Source organism: Phyllobates terribilis, unplaced genomic scaffold (genome assembly GCF_046119375.1).
Source record: "Phyllobates terribilis strain yellow unplaced genomic scaffold, ASM4611937v1 Scaffold_2__4_contigs__length_985480577, whole genome shotgun sequence".
Classification (NCBI taxonomy): domain Eukaryota; kingdom Metazoa; phylum Chordata; class Amphibia; order Anura; family Dendrobatidae; genus Phyllobates; species Phyllobates terribilis.
This window is the reverse complement of record NW_027362762.1, coordinates 287002788-287024969: the sequence shown is the minus strand read 5'-3', so window position 1 is coordinate 287024969 and position 22182 is coordinate 287002788. Positions and strand designations below refer to the sequence as shown.

The 22182-nt window shown below is 44.0% G+C and overlaps 1 protein-coding gene across 1 annotated transcript in view; it reads right to left on the bottom strand.

Moving 5' to 3' along the window:
* The window catches only part of GPC6 (glypican 6), a 1373797-nt gene that overhangs the window by 519989 nt on the left and 831626 nt on the right, over positions 1 to 22182 (bottom strand). The gene's annotated exons all lie outside the window — the stretch shown is intronic.

Below are 22182 nucleotides of genomic sequence, written 5' to 3'. Positions count from 1 at the left end.
TTTCAAAAATGACCATTTTTTTGTTCTTTATTAAAATGAAAAGGTTGATCGAAGAGTGTGGGGGATCTAAGAGTGTGGCAACCCAGTACTCAGGATTATTTCGAATTCTGACAATCTGAGGGTCATGTTGCAGGTAGTGCACCAGGAAGGCACTCATGTGTCTTGCGCATCTAGGAGCCCCAAAATTATTTTCTGGGCTAGATGCAGCTAAAAATTATTATTAATTTGAAATCTGGTGGAGCTTAGTATTAGATGGCCTAATAGAATCAGTACTGCAAACTGCTACAAGGCCCAAATTATTTTCCAGCCAAGATACAGATAAACATGATTAGTAATTTTAAATCTGGTGGAGTTTAGTATAGATGGCCTAATACAATCAGTACTGCACACTGCTACAAGGCCCAAATTATTTTCCAGCCAAGATACAGATAAACATGATTAGTAATTTGAAAGCTTAAAACGGTTGGTGAGGTGATTTTAACAAATCATCAAGCTTTTACGCTCCCCAGGATGACACAGGGGTAGAAAAGTCATTTCGGATCCATGATTTGTTCATCTTTATGAACGTGAGTCTGCCTACATTATCAGTGGAGAGCTGAGTGCGCTTATCTGTCAGCACACCACCAACAGCGCTGAACACACGTTCAGACAAAACGCTGGCTGCGGCGCATGACAAGATCTCCAAGGCGTAAGTGGTGAGCTCCGGCCATTTATCCAGATTGGAAGCCCAAAAAGAGCAAGGGTCCAGTGACACAGTCATGGCTTCAATGTTTACTTGGAGATACTCCTGTACCATCGTCTGTAGGCGTTGACTATGTGTCAGACTTCTTGTCTCCTGTGGCCTTGCAAAGGATGGGCTAAAAAAGTGGTGAAATTATTCCGCAAAATTGATGTTACCAGCAGATACTGGGTTTCTGTTACGTTTTGAGTGCTGAACACTCGACGGTCCCACGGTTGGCAAGTTGGAACTGTGAGATTCACTACGTGCACCACTAGTGTTTTGGGGAAAAGCACATGTAAGATTCTGCAACAGTCTCTGCTGATACTCCTGCATGTGTGCATCTCTTTCTATGGCAGGAATAATTTCAGCAAATTTACTTTTGTACCGGGGATCTTACAGTGTGGCAACCCAGTAGTTAGGATTATTTCTAATTCTCACAATTCGAGGATCATGTTGCAGGTAGTGCAGCAAGAAGGCACTCATGTGTCTTGCGCATCCAGGAGCAACAAGTCCCTGTTGTGTTGGTGGCGAGGTAACAATCATGCTTCCTTCCTCTGCCCTCTCCCCCCAACCTCGCACAACAGAAATGTGATCAAGGTCTCCCTCATCTGATGAGTCTTCCATCAGTTCGTCCTCCACTTCTTCCTGGGCTCCTGCACCTTCCTCACTAGTTTGGCTGCTACCATGCGCCCTGGTAAAACCATCTACCCCACCCTCACTTGCCTGCCGCCTTGGTATTGCTGACCGTCTGGACCTTGGAGATGTTAGCCATTCCGCATACAACTCCTCCCCCTCTACTTCCTCCACCTCCTCTTGTGCCACCACCTGACTCCGAATTCTGTTTAACATGTGCTCCAGCATGTAAATCACCGGAATAGTCATGCTGATAAAGGCATCGTCAGCACTAAACATCTTCGTCGCCATTTCAAAACTGTGCAGAAGGGTGCATAGGTCCCTGATCTGAGACCACTCCTCCAGCGTGATTTGCCCCACCTCTGGATCTCGTTGGCCCAGGCTATACATCACAACGTATTGCACCAGGGCTTGTCGGTGCTACCACAGTCGCTGCAACATGTGCAGAGTTGAATTCCACCAGGTAGGCACATCGCATTTTAGCCGGTGAAGTGGCAGGCCCAACAACTTCTGTAGAGATGTAAGTCGCTGAGCTGCGGGATGCGAATGGCGGAAGTGAGCACACAGCGACCGTGCCCTCTGCAGAAGGCCATCTAGTCCGGGATAGTGGCCTAAAAAGTGATGGACAACCAGGTTCAACACGTGAGCCATACAAGGCACGTGTGTGACATTGCCCCGGCGAATGGCCGCACCCAGGTTTGCATCATTGTCGCACACGGCCTTCCCTGGTTTTAGGTTCAGTGGAGACAACCATTCATGAAACTGGGTCTCCAGAGCTGACCACAACTCCTCAGCTGTGTGACTCACATTTCCCTGACATTTCAAAGTAAAAACTGCCTGATGACATTGAGCCCTGCTGCCAGCATAGTAAGGAGGTGTGCAGGAACCCTTCTGCGCAGTTAGAAAGCTTGTGGCATGACCAGACAGGCTTTGGGTGCAGGTGGAGGACCGAGAGGAGGTTGAGGAGGCAGAAGCAGTGGAGGAACTTCGAGATAAAGAGGATTGACACACAACTCGTGGGGACGGCAAGACTTGGACAGCAGCCCCTTGTCCTGCTGTCACCATAGTTACCCAGTGCCCAGTCAGCGACATGTAACGCCTCTGTCCATGCCTACTCGTCCAAGTGTCTGTGGTGAAATGCACCCTGTCACACACAGAGTTTCTCAAAGAAGCGGTGATGTTGTGTGCGACTTGCTGGTGGAGCGCAGGCACACCTTTCTTTGAGAAGTAGTGCTGACTGGGCATCTGGTACTGGGGCACTGCGACGGACATAAGGTCTCGAAAATCCTCTGTGTCCACCAGGCGGAAAGGCAGCATTTCTGTAGCCAAGAGCTTGCAGATGGTGAAATTCAACCTCTTAGCTTTCTCATGGCTAGGAGGAAATGGTCTTTTACTTGTCCACATCTGAGAGGGACCGAGGGCTGGCTGTTGTGCTTAGACGGGGTTGAGAAGGGTGTCCCTGGCAAACTGCCGGTCTGTGAGGAAGATGCAGGCGGACATGTTAGGTTGCCTTGATCCAAAGGTGGTGCTATCGATGTCGGACAGCGCTGAACACCAGCTGGTGTTTCCTCCTCCAAAGAAAATGATGACCTGCCAATCACGCTGGCTGTTGCGGCTAATGAGGTGGCAGGTCTGCGTCCCAAAACAGGTGTGACTGCTGTCCCCCCAGTCAGAGAAGATGAAGAGGCCGCGGATGCACAAGATATGGCAGACGGTGGTTTGCCCGACCGGCTAGGCCGCATTGTAGCACAGTGAGCTTCCCACTGCAACTTATGTTTCATATCCATGTGCCTGTTCATGCATGAAGTACTCAAACTGTATTTTTTGGCCTCTACTTAGTTTTTGCTGACAAATGTTACAGATAACACGAGTTGGGTCATCTTTATCGATCTGAAAAAATGCCCAGGCTATGCAAGGCTTAGCACCCATGCGACCTGAAGAGCCACCACAACTTGTGGTCAGAGGCAGAGTTGTGTTTGAGGATGCAGTTGTTGACGTGCTTCCAGTACTACGTCTCTGTCCAGGAAGGCGCAACCTGACCTCGTCGTCACTAGCATCCTCCTCCACCTCCTCTGCTGACCTCATCTCTTGGCTGACTCTGGGTTGACATTAAGTGGGATCTCCAACCTCGTCATCATCACCCTGTGTGTTATCACACCCGTCGTCCTCAGAGCCAACCTCTTCCTGCCCTGACAAAAAACTAAAGTTGTCGCTCCAATCAGGTATTTGAGTCTCATCATCGTCTTCCTCATGGTCTCCACCAACAGGAGTTACAGTTTGGGAACGAGGGTCTACATTATGGTCAGAACCTTCTGCGTCTGGTACTGGATCCGACTCATAAAGATTCTGGGCATCAGTGCAGATCATTTCCTCGTCTGGATTCACAGAAGCTCTGGAGCCGACCTCTGATTCCCAGGCTATAGTATGAGTAAACAGCTCTGCAGACTCAACCATCTGTTCTACCCCATACTCAGACGGGCAGCTGGAGACTTGGGAGCTGTGAGGAAGCAAGTGCGATTGGGGTGACACCTCTGAGGACTGGAGTATTTGTGATGTTGAAGTTGAGGTGGAGGAGAGCCCACTTAAAGGAGCACTCGATATCCGTTGAAGCACCTGCTGTTTTTGTGCTTCATCTGGAATTTGTAGCGATTGGCGTGGCCGTAAGAAAGCGATCTTATCACATTGTCCGCTAAAAGAAGTAGACATCTTAGTTTGGCTGGAAGATGGTCTTTCTTCTGCAGATGTTACTGTTGCTTTAACACCTACTCCACGGACACAACCTTTTTTTCCCTTTCCAACATGCCTATTCCCCTTTCCACCAGCAGCAGGCCTTTTCCACTCATTTTGGTGGTTAACTAATTGACAACTCTGGAGTTGTTTGCACAAAAAACAATGGATGGGAACCGAGCGGAGCTGAGTGGCCAAACTGTGGTATTAGCCCAAAAGTATTGGCTGGGTTAGATGCAGAAAAAAATTTGATTGAATTTGCAACCTGGTGGAGGTTAGTATAGATGGACTAATAGAACAAGTCCCACACACTGCTACAAGACAAAATATTTTTTCAGAGCTAGATGCAGAAAAAAATTAGATTGAATTTGCAACCTGGTGGAGGTTAGTATAGATGGACTAATAGAACAAGTCCCACACACTGCTACAAGCCAAAATATTTTTTCAGAGCTAGATGCAGAAAAAAATTAGATTGAATTTGCAACCTGGTGGAGGTTAGTATAGATGGACTAATAGAACAAGTCCCACACACTGCTACAAGCCGAAATATTTTTTCAGAGCTTGATGTAGAAAAAAATTAGATTGAATTTGCAACCTGGTGGAGGTTAGTATAGATGGACTAATAGAACAAGTCCCACACACTGCTACAAGCCGAAATATTTTTTCACAGCTAGATGCTGAAAAAAATAAGATTGAATTTGCAACCTGGTGGAGGTTAGTAAAGATGGACTAATAGAACAAGTCCCACACACTGCTACAAGCCAAAATATTTTTTCAGAGCTAGATGCAGAAAAAAATTTGATTGAATTTGCAACCTGGTGGAGGTTAGTATAGATGGACTAATAGAACAAGTCCCACACACTGCTACAACGCGAAATATTTTTTCAGAGGTAGATGCAGAAAAAAATTAGATTGAATTTACAACCTGGTGGAGGTTAGTACAGATGGCCTAATAGAACAAGTCCCACACACTGCTACAACCCAAAATATTTTTTCAGAGCTAGATGCAGAAAAAAATTAGATTAAATTTGCAACCTGGTGGAGGTTAGTATAGATGGCCTAATAGAACAAGTCCCACACACTGCTACAACCCGAAATATTTTTTCAGAGCTAGATGCAGAAAAAAATTAGATTAAATTTGCAACCTGGTGGAGGTTAGTATAGATGGACTAATAGAACAAGTCCCACACACTGCTACAACCCGAAATATTTTTTCAGAGCTAGATGCAGAAAAAAATTAGATTAAATTTGCAACCTGGTGGAGGTTAGTATAGATGGACTAATAGAACAAGTCCCACACACTGCTACAAGCCGAAATATTTTTTCAGAGCTAGATGCAGAAAAAAATTAGATTAAATTTGCAACCTGGTGGAGGTTAGTATAGATGGACTAATAGAACAAGTCCCACACACTGCTACAACCCGAAATATTTTTTCAGAGCTAGATGCAGAAAAAAATTAGATTAAATTTGCAACCTGGTGGAGGTTAGTATAGATGGACTAATAGAACAAGTCCCACACACTGCTACAACCCAAAATATTTTTTCAGAGCTAGATGCAGAAAAAAATTAGATTAAATTTGCAACCTGGTGGAGGTTAGTATAGATGGCCTAATAGAACAAGTCCCACACACTGCTACAACCCGAAATATTTTTTCAGAGCTAGATGCAGAAAAAAATTAGATTAAATTTGCAACCTGGTGGAGGTTAGTATAGATGGACTAATAGAACAAGTCCCACACACTGCTACAACCCGAAATATTTTTTCAGAGCTAGATGCAGAAAAAAATTAGATTAAATTTGCAACCTGGTGGAGGTTAGTATAGATGGACTAATAGAACAAGTCCCACACACTGCTACAAGCCGAAATATTTTTTCAGAGGTAAATGCTGAAAAAAATTAGATTGAATTTGCAACCTGGTGGAGGTTAGTATAGATGGACTAATAGAACAAGTCCCACACACTGCTACAAGCCGAAATATTTTTTCAGAGCTAGATGCAGAAAAAAATTAGATTAAATTTGCAACCTGGTGGAGGTTAGTATAGATGGACTAATAGAACAAGTCCCACACACTGCTACAAGCCGAAATATTTTTTCAGAGGTAAATGCTGAAAAAAATTAGATTGAATTTGCAACCTGGTGGAGGTTAGTATAGATGGACTAATAGAACAAGTCCCACACACTGCTACAAGCCGAAATATTTTTTCAGAGCTAGATGCAGAAAAAAATTAGATTGAATTTGCAACCTGGTGGAGTTTAGTATAGATGAACCAATAGAACAAGTCCCACACACTGCTACAAGCTGAAATATTTTTTCAGAGCTAGATGCAGAAAAAAATTAGATTGAATTTGCAACCTGGTGGAGGTTAGTATAGATGAACCAATAGAACAAGTCCCACACACTGCTACAAGCCAAAATATTTTTTCAGAGCTAGATGTAGAAAATATTAGATTGAATTTGCAACCTGGCGGAGGTTAGTATAGATGGACTAATAGAATAATGCTATGCGCAAAAGGTTTTACTTCACTAGTTGCAGTAAAAAAAATTGTATTCTTTACACAGGTGGTGTAGCTTGCAACACAGATAGGCTACTCCACTGACTAACACACACTGCAATATGCCAAAAAGGGTTTGCTTTGCTAGATTTAGCCAAATGCTGTGAAAAAAAACTTGCACAGCACTGGCACAGACCTGCCTGGCAAAAAGTGATTGGAACTGATGTAACTTAGTCCTGAAAAGTACTGCAATTACAATTAGTCTTTACTCCCAACCTATCTATTTAAGAGCACAGACATGCCTGATAAAAGTCATAGGAAATGATGTAACCTAGTCCTTAAAAGGACTGCAATCACAACTATTCCCTACTCCCAAGCTATCTGTAGATTTGTGCGAAAATTGGCTTGAAATTAACAAAGTATAGTGCACACAGCAACAGCGGTGCCGCCTAACACACATCTGCAGCAGTGACAAAATGGTGGTGGCGGGGAAAATGGCTTGGTCTTATAGGGCAAGGACATGTGACATACACTGCCAATGACACATGTCCTTGCTTGTGTGAAAAAAAGCAGTTCGCTCCATGTGTGCACTGCTGATAGGCTGACAGATTGCACCTCCCCACTGTAAATGCGGGAAAGAGAAAAAAAAATGGAGATCATCATTATTTCTGCAGAGATCAATCCCCTGGCCCTCCCCCCACCCCGCTGTACACTCAAACTGCGTATTAACATTAATTTTCAGCATTGCTGAGAAAAAATCCAGTTATGATTTTGGTGCACGAACAGTTATCGAACATAACCTCGAACAGCCGAATTTTTTTCAAATCGTTCGGGTTCGCCGAACGGCTCGAACACCGCCCAAAACAGCTCAAATTTGAGATTGGCGAACAGTTCGAATCGAACACCGCTCATCTCTAATCATGACCGAATTTTTTCTTAAATTTTTTTCTCTATTTTCTTCCTCTAAAACCTAGGTGCGTCTTATGGTCCGGTTCATCTTATAGTCTGAAAAATACGGTATATCCTGACATTCACAGGGTATTATTTATTTCATCAAAAGCTCTTGTCAGAAACACTATATAGGCAGAACAAAAAGGGAGTTAAAAACAAGATTGAAAGAACACATTAATTACTGTATATTAAAAAACAACACACAGGTCATCCGCTTTCATTACATTATAAACTGGCACACAGTGGAAAATTAATGGGAGCTGTTTTTTGGGGAATTGAGCATGTCAAAAAACATTGGAGGGGTGGTGGCTACATTAAATCTATGTCAAAAGCTGGAACTAAATGGATCTGTAAAAGGAACTCTTTAAAACCTCATGGCCTTAATAGCGACATAGAACTTTTTGCTTTTAATTCATTTCCTCATCTTAGTTATCATTAATTATACTGTTGGCCCATCTATAAATACAAGGATACTGGATGTCTGTAATCCCTGACGAAGGAGGCCATGACCTCAGAAACTCGTCGGATTAGCGCCGGGTGCATCTCCCCCCAGAGAAACCCACAGCTGTTGTGATGTCACACAGATATCGAGCACAATCATCCTTGAACTCAGCAGCCACGCGGGTGTGACCACCCGACACACCTGCCTGGCTCTAGGTGGATTTCCACCAACGTGTGCACATCTCCTGGACTGCTTCCCTGGTATAGCTCACCATGTGCATCTACCCATTCTGCAGAATCCTTCACCGTTTGACCACTTTAGGAACAGCGCGGCACATCCTGCTGGACTCCCCGCAGGCTGTCCCCAACTCCGCTGCTACACACGCGGGAAGCATGTTCCTGACTTTGATCCATCATTCAAGCAGCACTTTGTGTGTTCTGCTGTCAAATGGCTCATTCTCCAGGTGAATGTGAGACGAACGAGCCTGGTTCATTTTCTACACTACTCCAGAGGCTGAGAATCTTCAGTAATTTTCTCAGGTAGGAAACAATTACTTCCATACAGTGACATTTAGCGCATCTTATTTTATTCATATTATTATTATTATTATTATTAAAAGATATAGATGGGTCCATATTTGAACAAAATGGGACATCGATTGTCTTTAGTCAAGAATCAACTTCAATTCACAAACATGTTTATGTCTACCAATAGCAATAATAGAGATGTTTTCACATATACAGTACATAGGCAAGAATGCATTTAGGAAGCACTTGTCAAATTTTATAACCTAATCTTTGTTGTGAATCTTGTATATCCTGTACATAACCATAAACCGTATGTAAATTTTGCTAGTTCTTTGAAGTTTTTTTTTATCACATAACATTTTAATGACAAGCTGAAGTAACTATTTCCACACTTAAAGTGTAATAAAAAAACCTAGAGCTTAGATCAAATAGAAACACAGCCGAAATGACAAATGAACATTTTATTTCAGCAAGAAAGAAGTCAGTCAATTTGAAAATAAAAATGAAATAATGACAATTTAAAACACACAGTGCAATATGACTGTTCAAATCAGAGATTTTTCTATGCTCTTCAAAATATATTTTATAAAGGCAAATAAATGTGCAATCGGCTCTTTTTTAGAAAATACTAAATTCGTCACAGCTACTAATGTGTCTCTAATGTGTCATTGTATTCACAATGACTTTGCTGCTCATTTTGTAAATCAGTTATGAGAAAAGGCTATGTCCACCTTTGCAACTATTTTTTTCTGAAAATTTAAATAAATAGTCTTTTTTTTAATAACCTACTCTTTTGTGTCTACAGTTCCTATGCACACTCATAGTACCAGTCAAACAATTAGACATACCTACTTGTTAGGCTTCGGTCTGGTGCTGGATTTGAAATGGGTCCAGGACCGTCTGTAGTTTCCCATTTCAGTCCAGCTGGGGCTGATGCTACTCAGCATCACCATCAGCCCCAACGCCTAGCTGGTCCATGAGCCCTGTTTGTCTCCCAGGTAGTTGTGCCTAGCAATGTTTAGCCTGGGTTGTAGAGTGAGACAGGGCTTGTGGAATCTAAGTCCAGGTTTTGCCGCACTGAGCATGTCCGTGACCTGGCGGCTCATGATTGGTGGGTTGGCACCCACCTGACCCGGTGACCTGGCACCACCTGATTGGTTCACGGGTAACGTCACCAATAGCGCGTCGGTGGGCAGGGCTTAGTCTTTAAAAGGCCCGCCCACAAAGATGGCGACGCGCTCAGATCATTTGAGCTAGTTGTTTGGTTGTGCACGCATCTCTCCAGAGCTCCTCTAAGAGCCATATTGAGCGGGTCGGCACAATCCGGTAGCACGCCGACTGTGCACGAGTACCTGGCGGAAATCACTCCCGCACACTAGCGTCGTCTCCTATAGCGTAGCGCCTGTACCGTAGACAGGGCTACTGCTCCTAGTCCGGTCACACGTCTCCCTGCGGTTCTTGGAGATAGTGTGAACCGCTTTAGCGCCAATCCCCATAGCGTAGCGCCTATATCAAAGACAGGGCTACTGCTGTTCCCACGGTCGCACGTCTCCCTGCGGTTCTTGGAGATTGTGCGAACCGTCTTACCCTTCCGTGTGCTTTAACACGAAAGGCTAAGATTGTTGTTAGGTGCGTTGCCGGTCGCTCTCCCTCCGTGCAGTTAACGGAGATAAAGCGTACCGCTATACCCTGTCTGGTGTGAAGTTAACACGGAAGGGTTAACTTTAGTTGGTTGTCTTCCCTTCTCACCCGGGAAGAGTTCGGCAGCAGTCCACCAGGCTGCATCGTGGACCCTAGGGTCGGTTGCGTTCCTATTTAATAAAGTGTTTGCAACCGTCCCCCTAACACCTACTCATTTTATAGTTTTCCTTGTTCTTATTGGAATTTACACGGTAGATTCAAACTGATGGCAGCAAATGGTGGTGTCAATTTGTGGTTTCTTGTAACTGATAAATTTGTAGAAGAAATTTGTAGCCTTCTTTCCTTGGGGCCGTACTCATGGGAGCTAGTTTCATCATAAGAACTGATGACTTTAATGACTGCATTTAAGGATACTTTCAAAGTTATAGCAATTTTCCAGATTGATTGACATTCCTGCTCTTAAAGTGGTATTTTCATATTATTAAATTGGTATAGTTATTTAGACAGCATGAAAATAAGCAAGATTTAGTCACCAACAACAGATACTGTGGAGGAGGACCTTGAACTATTCTACTATCAAGTTCAAGAAGAAATCAACAAAACCCCAAAACAAAACTGACTCATTATGGGAGACTTGAGTACCAAAGTGAGCCATGGCAAACATGAAACCGTTGTTGTAAACTTTGACTTGGTGAACGAAACTAGGCTGGAGGAAGATTCATTGACTTTTGTACGACAAATCAACTGTGCATCATGACACTTTCTTCCAAAATCACAAACGGAGACTCTACACATGGACACCAAAAAAATCATGTTGACTACATATGTGAAAGATATTACCGCGAAAAAAAGTCCAGGAGCTGAATGTGGAACTGATCATGAACTTTTGATAGCAAAGATGAGAGTCAAGCTGCGCAAACAGACTAGACAACAGGTGGTTTCCATCTTCTATTTGACCAACATATCTGAAGTTTTTTGAACTCAGTCAACATCAGTAAAAGACTAAAGAAAGCCATTCAAGCAGACAAAGAACTTTATTACCAAAAGATATGTACAGATATAGAAAGCAAACATATGAAGGGCAAGACCAGGAAGGCATACCAAAAGATCAAAGAGATACTATGAAAGTTTCATCCAAGAGTGGGAACGTTTAAAGACGAAAATGGGAATAAATTAACTGAGTCAGAACAGATCAAGGAAAGATGGAAAGAATACACTGAGCACCTCTACAAGAACGACTCAGTGATACGGGTAGAAACTGAGACTGAAAGTGATAGCGAGCCGAACATCTTGAAATATGATGTTGTTGCTGTGATAAAGCTTCTGTCAAAAAACAAAGCACCTGGATGTGACAATATCCAATAGAGCTAATAAAGTCTTCTGAAGCAGCAGGTAAATGGCCCAACTGTTAAATGGCCCATGGACTGGACAAGATACGTGTTTATTTCTTTTCCAAAGAAGGGAGATGTTATCGACTGTGGAAACCATCGGACTAATGCACTCATACCTCATGACAGCAAAATACTACTGAAGATCATACAAAAATGTCTACAGCCTTACTTTGACAAAGAGCTGCCAGAGGAACAAACAGGATTCAGAAAAGGCAGAGGAACAAGAGGTGCAATTGCTTTCATTAGATGGATAATGGAAAAGGCCAAAGAATAAAACAGGGAAATCTATTTTTGCTTCATCAACTGCAGCCAAGCCTTTGACTGTGTTGATCACTAGAGACTTTGGAATACTATGAAGGATATGGGTGACCCAAACCATCTGATCAGTCTCATTAGGAACCTTTACATCGATCATGAACCAACAGTCTGAATGGAACACGGTGACAAGACATGATTCAAAGTAAAGTAGAGTAAGGCATCAGATAAGGCTGCATCCTGTCACCATTTTTCTTCATTTTATATGCAGAAGCTATTTTCAGAAAACTGGACTTGCCGAAAAAGAAGAAGGAATCAAATTTGCTGGATGAATTATCAACAGTATTAAAGACACAGACGATACAACATTGATAGCAACAAGCGTAGTTTGAATAAAGGACTTATTATAGAGTGTCAAGATGGAAAGCTCGAACATAGGACTTCTAGTCAATACAAGTAAGACAAATATACTGACTACTTCCAGGTACAACCGGGACACATTTGAGATGGACGGCGGCGAACTGGAAGTTGTAAAGGACTTCAACCTACTCATATCAATGGTCACTCAAGATGCAGCGATGACACCACAAGTCAATAAGAGAATAGCTATGGGCAAATAAACAATGAAGTCACTGGACAAGGTCTTCAAATTAAGGAACATTTCACTGGCGACAAAGACACGGCTCATACATAGTCTGGTCTTTTCTGTAGTCACATGCGAAATCTGGACGATAAAGAGACAAGACAGAGGAAGATCAACACCTTCAAAATGTGGTGCTGGAGAAGGATGCTATCAATACCATTGATGGCAAGAAAAACAAATAAATCAATTTTAGAACAAATCAAGCCAGACATGTCACTCGAAGCAAGGATCACCAAGCTATGACTTGCCTCGTTTGGACACATCATACGAAGAGAGTAATCACTGGAAAAGGACATCATGGTCGGAAGAAAAGAAGGAACAAGGTGAAGAGGAAGACCGCGGCAATCCGATGGCTTGATACAATCAAGCTAATGGCAGAATAGATCCTGGTAGACATAGTTCGAGATCGAGCTAAAGACTAATAATAATAATAATACATTCCAAGCTGAATGAATTGAAGTTAAGTCCAATGTTCCCAGTCAGCTCTCTCCTTTCGATTGATTTCTATACAGTTTTAGCTGCTCACCTTCTTCCCTTTCTCTCTCAATTCCTTTGTTGAGTGGTTCTTGCAGTGTTCTACCTTAAGGCAGTTGTAAAATAGGGCTCACCTATTCTACAACTGATGGTTGCAAACACTTTCTGATGGCTGGTGGTTTCACAAATATACACTTGAAATACATACCTTTTAAAGGCAGCACAGTGGTGCAGTGGTTAGCGCTGCAGCCTTGCAGCACTGGGGTCCTGGGTTCAAATCCCACAAAGGACAACATCTGCAAGGAGTTTGTATGTTCTCCCCATGTTTGTGTGGGTTTCCTCTGGGTTCTCTGGTTTCCTCCCACACTCCAAAGACATACTGATAGGGAATCTAGATTGTGAGCCCCGATAGGGACAGTGTATCGTTACATGTATGTAAAGCGCTGCAGAATATGTTAGCGCTATATAAAAAAAAAAATAAAGATTATTATTATTAAATGCAGGGCCAGTTTTAGAGAATGTGAGACCCTGGCAAGAATTAAATGTGGGTCCCCAAATGCTAACATATTGCTCTGCCGATCCATTCTAACAGGTATGAAAATGCACTATTCTGCCAATCAATGGTCGGATGTTTACCGTTCTAATATTTACCACCTATCCTATAGCCAATTCTAGACTTTCTCACTCATTAGAATGATGGCAGTATAAGCAAGGTTTCAGAGAATAAAAACAAAATTTATTTTTTATATAACAAATAATGTGCATAAGATTTGTCAAGAATATGAAAAGAATGTGCAAAAAAAATGCAAAAATGCATCATTCTTCAAAAATAAGAACTAATTTTAGATTATTATGTAAGCTTACCAGCTTCCTTTGACCCACATTTCTTAATGCATCTTCCTGCAGAAATTGGAATTGATTACACATTCATATTATATAAACTTTCCAGCTGAAATTATTTGGCCACATGTATGCCAGTTTTTAGAATAAGCTGCATCTTAAAAAGTTAGAAAACATGATGCATTTCATGTTTGCCAAAAAATTTGCAACTTTTTTTTGGCATTCACATTTAGCCACAAAAATGAGTTTGGTTTTCAGTGAGGGAGTTATAGACATATATATTGTAATGAATACAAGAAAATGTAGATTTAATTTTCTGGCTCTCATATAGTGAGTGTTATCTTTCTATATAGGTATCACTAGCATTTCATTATTATATTGCAATGCGCATGTTCTGTATAGTAATAGGTTACAAAGGCACAGGAATTATATAATATTTACAGTCTCATTATCAAGTGCCTTCTCATTAGTATGTTTCAGATGGATTATGAAGTCAGTTGAAACTTTGTTTGCAGTGTTTTATGTTCAATAATTAAATGGCTGTGTGGAGGGATCAGGTATTCCAATGTCAACAAATGTTATCCATTCATTTATATGCAAGAGAGCACAGTTGAGAATTAGTTAAGACCTTAATCAAAGCCATTCTATCTTAACGGTCGTTAAATCTAAAGTACAAGTTGACTTACATAGAGTGGTAGCCATAAAACATATGTAATTATTTGTTATGGTGCCAGAAGCCAGAAGAAAGAATATTTAGGGTAGAGTTGTTCTTGTAATGCAGCCACTTCAAAAAAGTACTGAATACACAACAGATAGGCTTAATAATATCAGCTAAATCTCATAATTTGGGGGCAACAGAAAAACCATCAAATATGGTTGGAGATTATATATTTTCACCAATACCTGATGAGTTTCTGGCAGCAGCTAAATTCACTTTTCAGATTCAAAAGACTTGCATGCTTGGTTGGAATAGCTTTTTGGCCAAACAATTTTATCTATAGTAAATCCGTAGGCTGGTTTAAGAGTGGTTATCCCACGTCTGATCTCTGATCAGGCCAGACAGCTTAAAACAGATATTTATTGAGACAGCACCAACTTCCTTAAACTCAAATTGTCACTCTCTTGAAAAACTAAGGATTAAAGGGTAGCCTGTTTATAGACAATCTGCATTTAAAGTTGAGAAGTGTGCAGACTAAAATTCCTCCTTGTGGAGTTTGAAATTAGCAGCAGGCTTTATTTTTATTAAGGCTGCGTGCCCACTATGCGTTTTTCAAGCATTTTTCTACAGCGAAAACGCTTAAAAAATGCTTGGTAATACGTGCCCCATGGTCCCCAATGATAATCCGCTGCGGATTATCATTGCGGAAAAATACACAGCATGTCCATTAATTTTGTGGGCACGCAGCGTAATTGCCACCATTTAGTGTTGAGCGAACATGCTCGACACTGCTTGGTACTCGCCCGAGCATCACGCTACTCGGGATGTTCGGCGAGCACCGAGCATTTCCGGGTTACTCGGGCGGGAGCTCGGGTCTCCGCCCTGCATGTTTGGCGCTCTTTACAGAGCCAATGAACATGCAGGGATTGCCAGCCAGTCACTGTAATGCTGAAGCCATGTTGGTTGTGGGCATTACAGTGATTGGCTGGCCGCACAGCATCACCTCGAGTATTTAAAACTGGGCGCCGCCTTCTTGGACACAGTCGCTCCGGATTAGACAGCGTAGGGACAACGCTGCTGATTTAGGGAGAGATGTAAACTGCGAAATAGTTAGTGTAGGGTCTGTAAAGGCTGCCAGAACAAACAAACAGTCCTTTTCAGGACTAATATCCAGATACCAGGCAGGCAGGCTGTATAGGAGACACAGTGGTTATACCAGCAAACGCTGCATTACAGTCCTGTGTGCTCCTGTTGCTGAAATTGCAGGACTTAGCACCAGGTGTCGGGGGCCAGGAAAAATCCTTTTTTTTTCATCTAAATCCTCCTTTTTTATTCCTCTTTCACACTGTACAAATACCCGTCTTATTAACCTTTTGGTGTGTCCCCCCCCCAAAAAAAAAGCGTGTCTCTGATTTTTCAGACACAAATATAACTGTTGAAAATAGTCTGGTGTAGGCTAGAGAAACTGAAGTGTTGTTTTGCACTTCCACGGTTCAAACCTCTGTATTATCCATTTTGGGCCATTTGTATCTAAAAAAAAAACAGTTTGAGTGTGTCGCTCACTGGTCAGCCGCAAATCTATATATTTAAAAAAGTCTGGTATACCCCTGTAAACCATAACTGTGTTTTTGCCATCCCACGGTAAAAAATCTCTGTTATTCAGGTTTTGGTATATTTTCCGTAAAGAAAAACAGTAGTGTCTCCTGACTGTTGTGAGATAAAAATATATCTGTTGAAAATAGTCTTGTGTAGGCCCGACATCCCAGTGTGGTTTTGCAGTTCCATGGGTCAAATCGCTGTACTATCCAGTTTTGGGCCTTTGGTATCTAAAAAAAAAGCAGTTTGAGTGTGTAGCTCACTGTTCAGCCGCAAATATCTCTATTTAAAAAAGTGTGGTATACCCCAGTAAACAATAACTGTGGTTTTGCCATCCCACGGTAAAAAATCTCTATTATTCAGCTTTTGGTAGTTTTTTCCGTAAAAAAAAACAGTAGTGTCTCCTGACTGTTGTGACACAAAAATATATCTGTTGAAAATAGTTTTGTGTAGGCCCGACATCCCAGTGTGGTTTCGCAGTTCCACGGGTCAAATCGCTGTACTATCCAGTTTTGGGCCTTTGGTATCTAAAAAAAAAGCAGTTTGAGTGTGTCGCTCACTGTTCAGCCGCAAATATCTCTATTTAAAAAAGTGTGGTATACCCCAGTAAACAATAACTGTGGTTTTGCCATCCCACGGTAAAAAATCTCTATTATTCAGCTTTTGGTAGCTTTTTCCGTAAAGAAAAACAGTAGTGTATCCTGACTGTTGTGACACAAAAATATATCTGTTGAAAATAGTCTTGTGTAGGCCCGACATCCCAGTGTGGTTTTGCAGTTCCATGGGTCAAATCGCTGTACTATCCAGTTTTGGGCCTTTGGTATCTAAAAAAAAAGCAGTTTGAGTGTGTCGCTCACTGTTCAGCCGCAAATATTTCTATTTAAAAAAGTGTGGTATACCCCAGTAAACAATAACTGTGGTTTTGCCATCCCATGGTAAAAAATCTCTATTATTCAGGTTTTGGTATATCTTCCGTAAAGAAAAACAGTAGTGTCTCCTGACTGTTGTGACACAAAAATATATCTGTTGAAAATAGTCTTGTGCAGGCCCGACATCCCAGTGTGGTTTCGCAGTTCCACGGGTCAAATCGCTGTACTATCCAGTTTTGGGCCTTTGGTATCTAAAAAAAAAAGCAGTTTGAGTGTGTTGCTCACTGTTCAGCCGCAAATATCTCTATTTAAAAAAGTGTGGTATACCCTAGTAAACAATAACTGTGGTTTTGCCATCTGTAATGGGTCTGGGAGGCGGAACCTCTGAGCTACTATACAAGGGGGCGGTCCTTGTAAGGGAGCGGGTGGCGACCAGGCAGGCAGTCACAGCAGGTGACCGGGACAGTCTCTGGAAGAACGGGCAGGAGATCACGACAAGTGACTGGGGCAGTCTCTGGGTGAACGGGCAGATGGTCACGGCAAGTGACCGGGACAGTCTCTGGAAGAACGGGCAGATGGTCACGGCAAGTGACCGGGGCAGTCTCTGGGTAAAGGGTTGGTACGACCTGTGGCGGCTGATGGTAGACTTGAGCTCCCAGGTGAGCAGGCGAGACTCTCTGGATAAACGGGTGGTCACAGCATGTGACGGCGGAGCCTCCAGGAAGACCAACAGACAGGCGGCAGATGAGCGCTCCCAGATGAGCGGGCGAGAGTCTCTGGGTAAGCGGGTGGTCACAGCACGTGACGGCAGAGCCTCCAGGTAGGCTAACGGACAGGCAGCAGATGAGCGCTCCCAGGTGAGCGGACAGGAGTCACTGGACAGGCAGGTGGTCTCAGCACGTGACGGCGGAGCCTCCAGGTAGGCTAGCAGACAGGTAGCAGATGTGCGCTCTCAGGTGAGCGGGCAAGCTGGTCCATAGACAGACTGACAGGAGTTGGAAGGCAGACCGTCGGACCTCAGGCAAGCAGGCAGGTAGCTGAAGTGCGCTCCCAGGTGAGCGGGCAAGCTGGTCCTTAGGCAGACTGACAGGAGTTGTAAGGCAGACCGTCGGACCTCAGGCTAGCAGGCAGGTAGCGGAATATCAGGCAGGAATAAGACAGCAAGCTGGCAGGAATCTGGCATGTATCTGGCAGGTAACTGGCAACGGGACCTGAGGGCTGAAGCAGAGTAGTGAACAGTGCAACAACATTGCTCGGGCACCTCCATTTTGGAGGAGGTGCCTTATATATGGTGAAGTCCTCCGGCTATTGGCCGGGGACTCCTTAGGACGGCGCGCGCGGCCCCTTTAAGAGGGAGGGAGAGCGCGAGCGCGCGCCCTAAGCACAGTGGCCGGGAAGGAGCGCGCGCTGCCAGCAGAGCGGGAGGAGGACGCCGGGCACGGAGCAGGGAGGTGAGGGGAACAGCGTCCCTGCCTAGCAGAGGGCAGGGACGCCGGCGCTACACCATCCCACGGTAAAAAATCTCTATTATTCAGCTTTTGATAGTTTTTTCCGTAAAGAAAAACAGTAGTGTCTCCTGACTGTTGTGACACAAAAATTTATCTGTTGAAAATAGTCTTGTGTAGGCCCGACATCCCAGTGTGGTTTCGCAGCTCCACAGGTCAAATCGCTGTACTATCCAGTTTTGGGCCTTTGGTATCTAAAAGAAAATCAGTTTGAGTGTGTCCCTCACTGTTCAGCCGCAAATATCTCTATTTAAAAAAGTGTGGTATACCCCAGTAAACAATAACTGTGGTTTTCCTCTTCCACGGTTCAAATCTACTCTTTATTACCCTTTTTCTATTGATAGTGCAAGTGTAAGCTATTTTACTTCATTTACAATGGGCAAGGCGAGTGGCAAGGGACGTGGAAGTGGACGTTCTGGTGATGGTTCGTGCAGAGGACGGGGCCGTGGCCAAGGTGAAAATGTGCCACAACCAACTGCCACATCTTCTCGCTCCCACTTCTTGACCGAATTACTAGGGAAGCACAGAACAACACCAGTATTGAGAACTGATCAGTGTGAACAGGTTATTAATTGGATAGCAGATAATACTTCCAGTTACCTGGGCACCACCACCTCCGGTCTCTCTTCCACACGGTCAACTCTTAGTAGCCGTGAGTCTCGACCGCATACTCCTCCTCACCCTGATGCTCCTTCCTCCCACCATGCCGAATGTCGTCAGACAGCAAGTGATCCCACACTTGGACACTCTGAAGAGCTGTTTACTGGTCCATTTCCATATTTGGGCCCATCGCCTGATACACTTGAAGTGGTGGAAGAGGAGATCCCATGTTGCGATGCCCAAATATTTGAACAGCCACGGCCACAGGAAGTCGACGTTGGCAATCTGTCACAAGAGGTGGACGATGACGAGACACAATTGCCAGGAAGTGAGGAGGAGGATCGTGGTGCGCAAGTGGAAGAGGAGGAGGTGGTGGATGATCTAGTAACTGACCCAACGTGGAAGGAGGACATGCAGAGTGAGGCCAGCAGCACACAGGGGGAGGGAGGCAGAGTACCCCAACAGGCAGGAAGAAGCAGTGTGGTTGCCGCAGACAGAAGGCAGGCAACCGTTCCCTGTAACACCAACACGAGGGACGTTGCCAGTACAAGCGGTAGGTCTTCCCGAGTCTGGAATTTTTTTAAAGACTCTGTTGATAACCCCAAAAAGGCCATATGTTCCACCTGCCATGCCAGCATCAGCAGGGGTGACAAAACTACCAGCCTGACCACCACCAGCATGATCAGGCACATGGCAGCAAAGCACCGGACTTTGTGGGGCAAAACCCAGGGTCCACGACCAGTGTCAGCGGGTGTCACCACTGCTTCTTCCATTGTTGTGCGTGCAATAGAACCCCCTGTTGTGTGTGCAAGGCAATCCCCTGTCCATACTGCATGTAAAGATGCCCCATCCTCTCAGTCTTCACTTGTTATGGCAGTTTCTCAAGGAACAGCATCAATGTCCACGTCCACGTCCCACCGCAGCGTTCAATTGTCCATATCCCAGACCTTTGAACGAAAGCGGAAATTCACAGCTAGCGCCCCACAGGCCACAGTCCTAAATTTGCACATTTCACGACTGCTTGCGTTGGAAATGCTGCCTTTTAGGCTGGTGGAGACCGAATCCTTCCGCAATCTTATGGCGGTGGCCGTCCCTCGGTACTTGGTCCCCAGTCGACACTATTTTGCCCGGTGTACCATCCCCTCACTACACAAGCACGTGTCCCAAAGCATCTGCTGTGCCCTCAACAACGCAGTTACTGGGAGAGTCCACCTGACAACGGACACGTGGACAAGTGCTTGTGGCCAGGGACAGTACATCACTCTGCTGGCACACTGGGTAAACATAGTGGAAGCCGGGACCCAGTCGGACCTTGGGATGGAACACATCCTCCCCACACCGAGGATTGGGGCCCTATGTCAATCAGAGTTGCCCCCACAGTGTACAGCTCCTGCGCATCCTCCTCCTCCTCATGTTCAGCCTCCATCTCAGATATCACCACATCAGTTACAAGCTGGAAGCATTGCAGTACTGCCTCTGCCAAGCAGTAACACGCTGTGCTGAAACTCATAAGCTTAGGTGATAAACCTCACACTGCTTGTGAGTTGTGGACAGCTGTGAAAGAGCAGGCAGATCTGTGGCTGAGATCGCTGAACCTACATCCTGGCATGGTCGTGTGTGACAATGGCCGTGACCTGGTGGCGGCTCTGAGGCGAGGTGAGATCACACACGTACCATGCCTGGCTCATGTGCTTAACCTCGTGGTTCAGCGGTTTCTTAAATCGTACCCCGAGTTGCCAGATCTGCTCGTGAAAGTACGCCACCTGTCAGCTCATTTTCGCAAGTCGGCTACAGCTTCCGCCGCCCTTGCTGTGTTGCAGCAGCGTTTGCAGCTTCCGGCACACCGACTGGTGTGTGATGTCCCCACACGTTGGAACTCTACCCTCCACATGTTGCAAAGGATTTGTGAGCAGAAGAGAGCAGTTGTGGAGTACCAGCTGCAAAAAGGCCGTCGATATTCAGGTCAGACTCCACACATAATTGCAAAAAGAACTTCGGCACTCCATACATGAATATATAAGAAATATTGTATCTAGACTAATGTCACTTTGAAAAATGAAGGTTTTTTGCGCATAAGTTGGCCAATTTATGTGTGCCCATCAACCACGACAAGGTCACCTTCGTATGATGGGAAACTACGCTACGCTACCACTTGATATGCCACTCTTGGGCTGTAAGCCTGTATGGACAATATGTCTCTGCTTGGGCTTTTAACCTACAATGTATGGGCTGATAGAGCTAGTTAAAACCACCTGTGACTGAATGGGAGGGACACATGGTCAGAAAAAAGGCTGTCAAACTTCTAATAGTGTGAACACGTACCTGCTGCAATGCTCCAGGAGCGGGATCCCAAAAATGATTAATAGAAAAAAGAGAGGGGTCGCTCACTGGTCTATTTGGGTGCTCTGAAGAAAAGAGTAATCTCAATTGCAAAAAGAACTTCGGCACTCCATACATGAATATATAAGAAATATTGTATCTAGACTAATGTCACATTTTTCAAAGTGACATTAGTCTAGATACAATATTTCTTATATATTCATGTATGGAGTGCCGAAGTTCTTTTTGCAATTGAGATTACTCTTTTCTTCAGAGCACCCGAATAGACCAGTGAGCGACCCCTCTCTTTTTTCTATTAATCATTTTTGGGATCCCGCTCCTGGAGCATTGCAGCAGGTACGTGTTCACACTATTAGAAGTTTGACAGCCTTTTTTCTGACCATGTGTCCCTCCCATTCAGTCACAGGTGGTTTTAACTAGCTCTACCAGCCCATACATTGTAGGTTAAAAGCCCAAGCAGAGACATATTGTCCATACAGGCTTACAGCCCAAGAGTGGCATATCAAGTGGTAGCGTAGCGTAGTTTCCCATCATACGAAGGTGACCTTGTCGTGGTTGATGGGCACACATAAATTGGCCAACTTATGCGCAAAAAACCTTCATTTTTCAAAGTGACATTAGTCTAGATACAATATTTCTTATATATTCATGTATGGAGTGCCGAAGTTCTTTTTGCAATTGAGATTACTCTTTTCTTCAGAGCACCCGAATAGACCAGTGAGCGACCCCTCTCTTTTTTCTATTAATCATTTTTGGGATCCCGCTCCTGGAGCATTGCAGCAGGTACGTGTTCACACTATTAGAAGTTTGACAGCCTTTTTTCTGACCATGTGTCCCTCCCATTCAGTCACAGGTGGTTTTAACTAGCTCTACC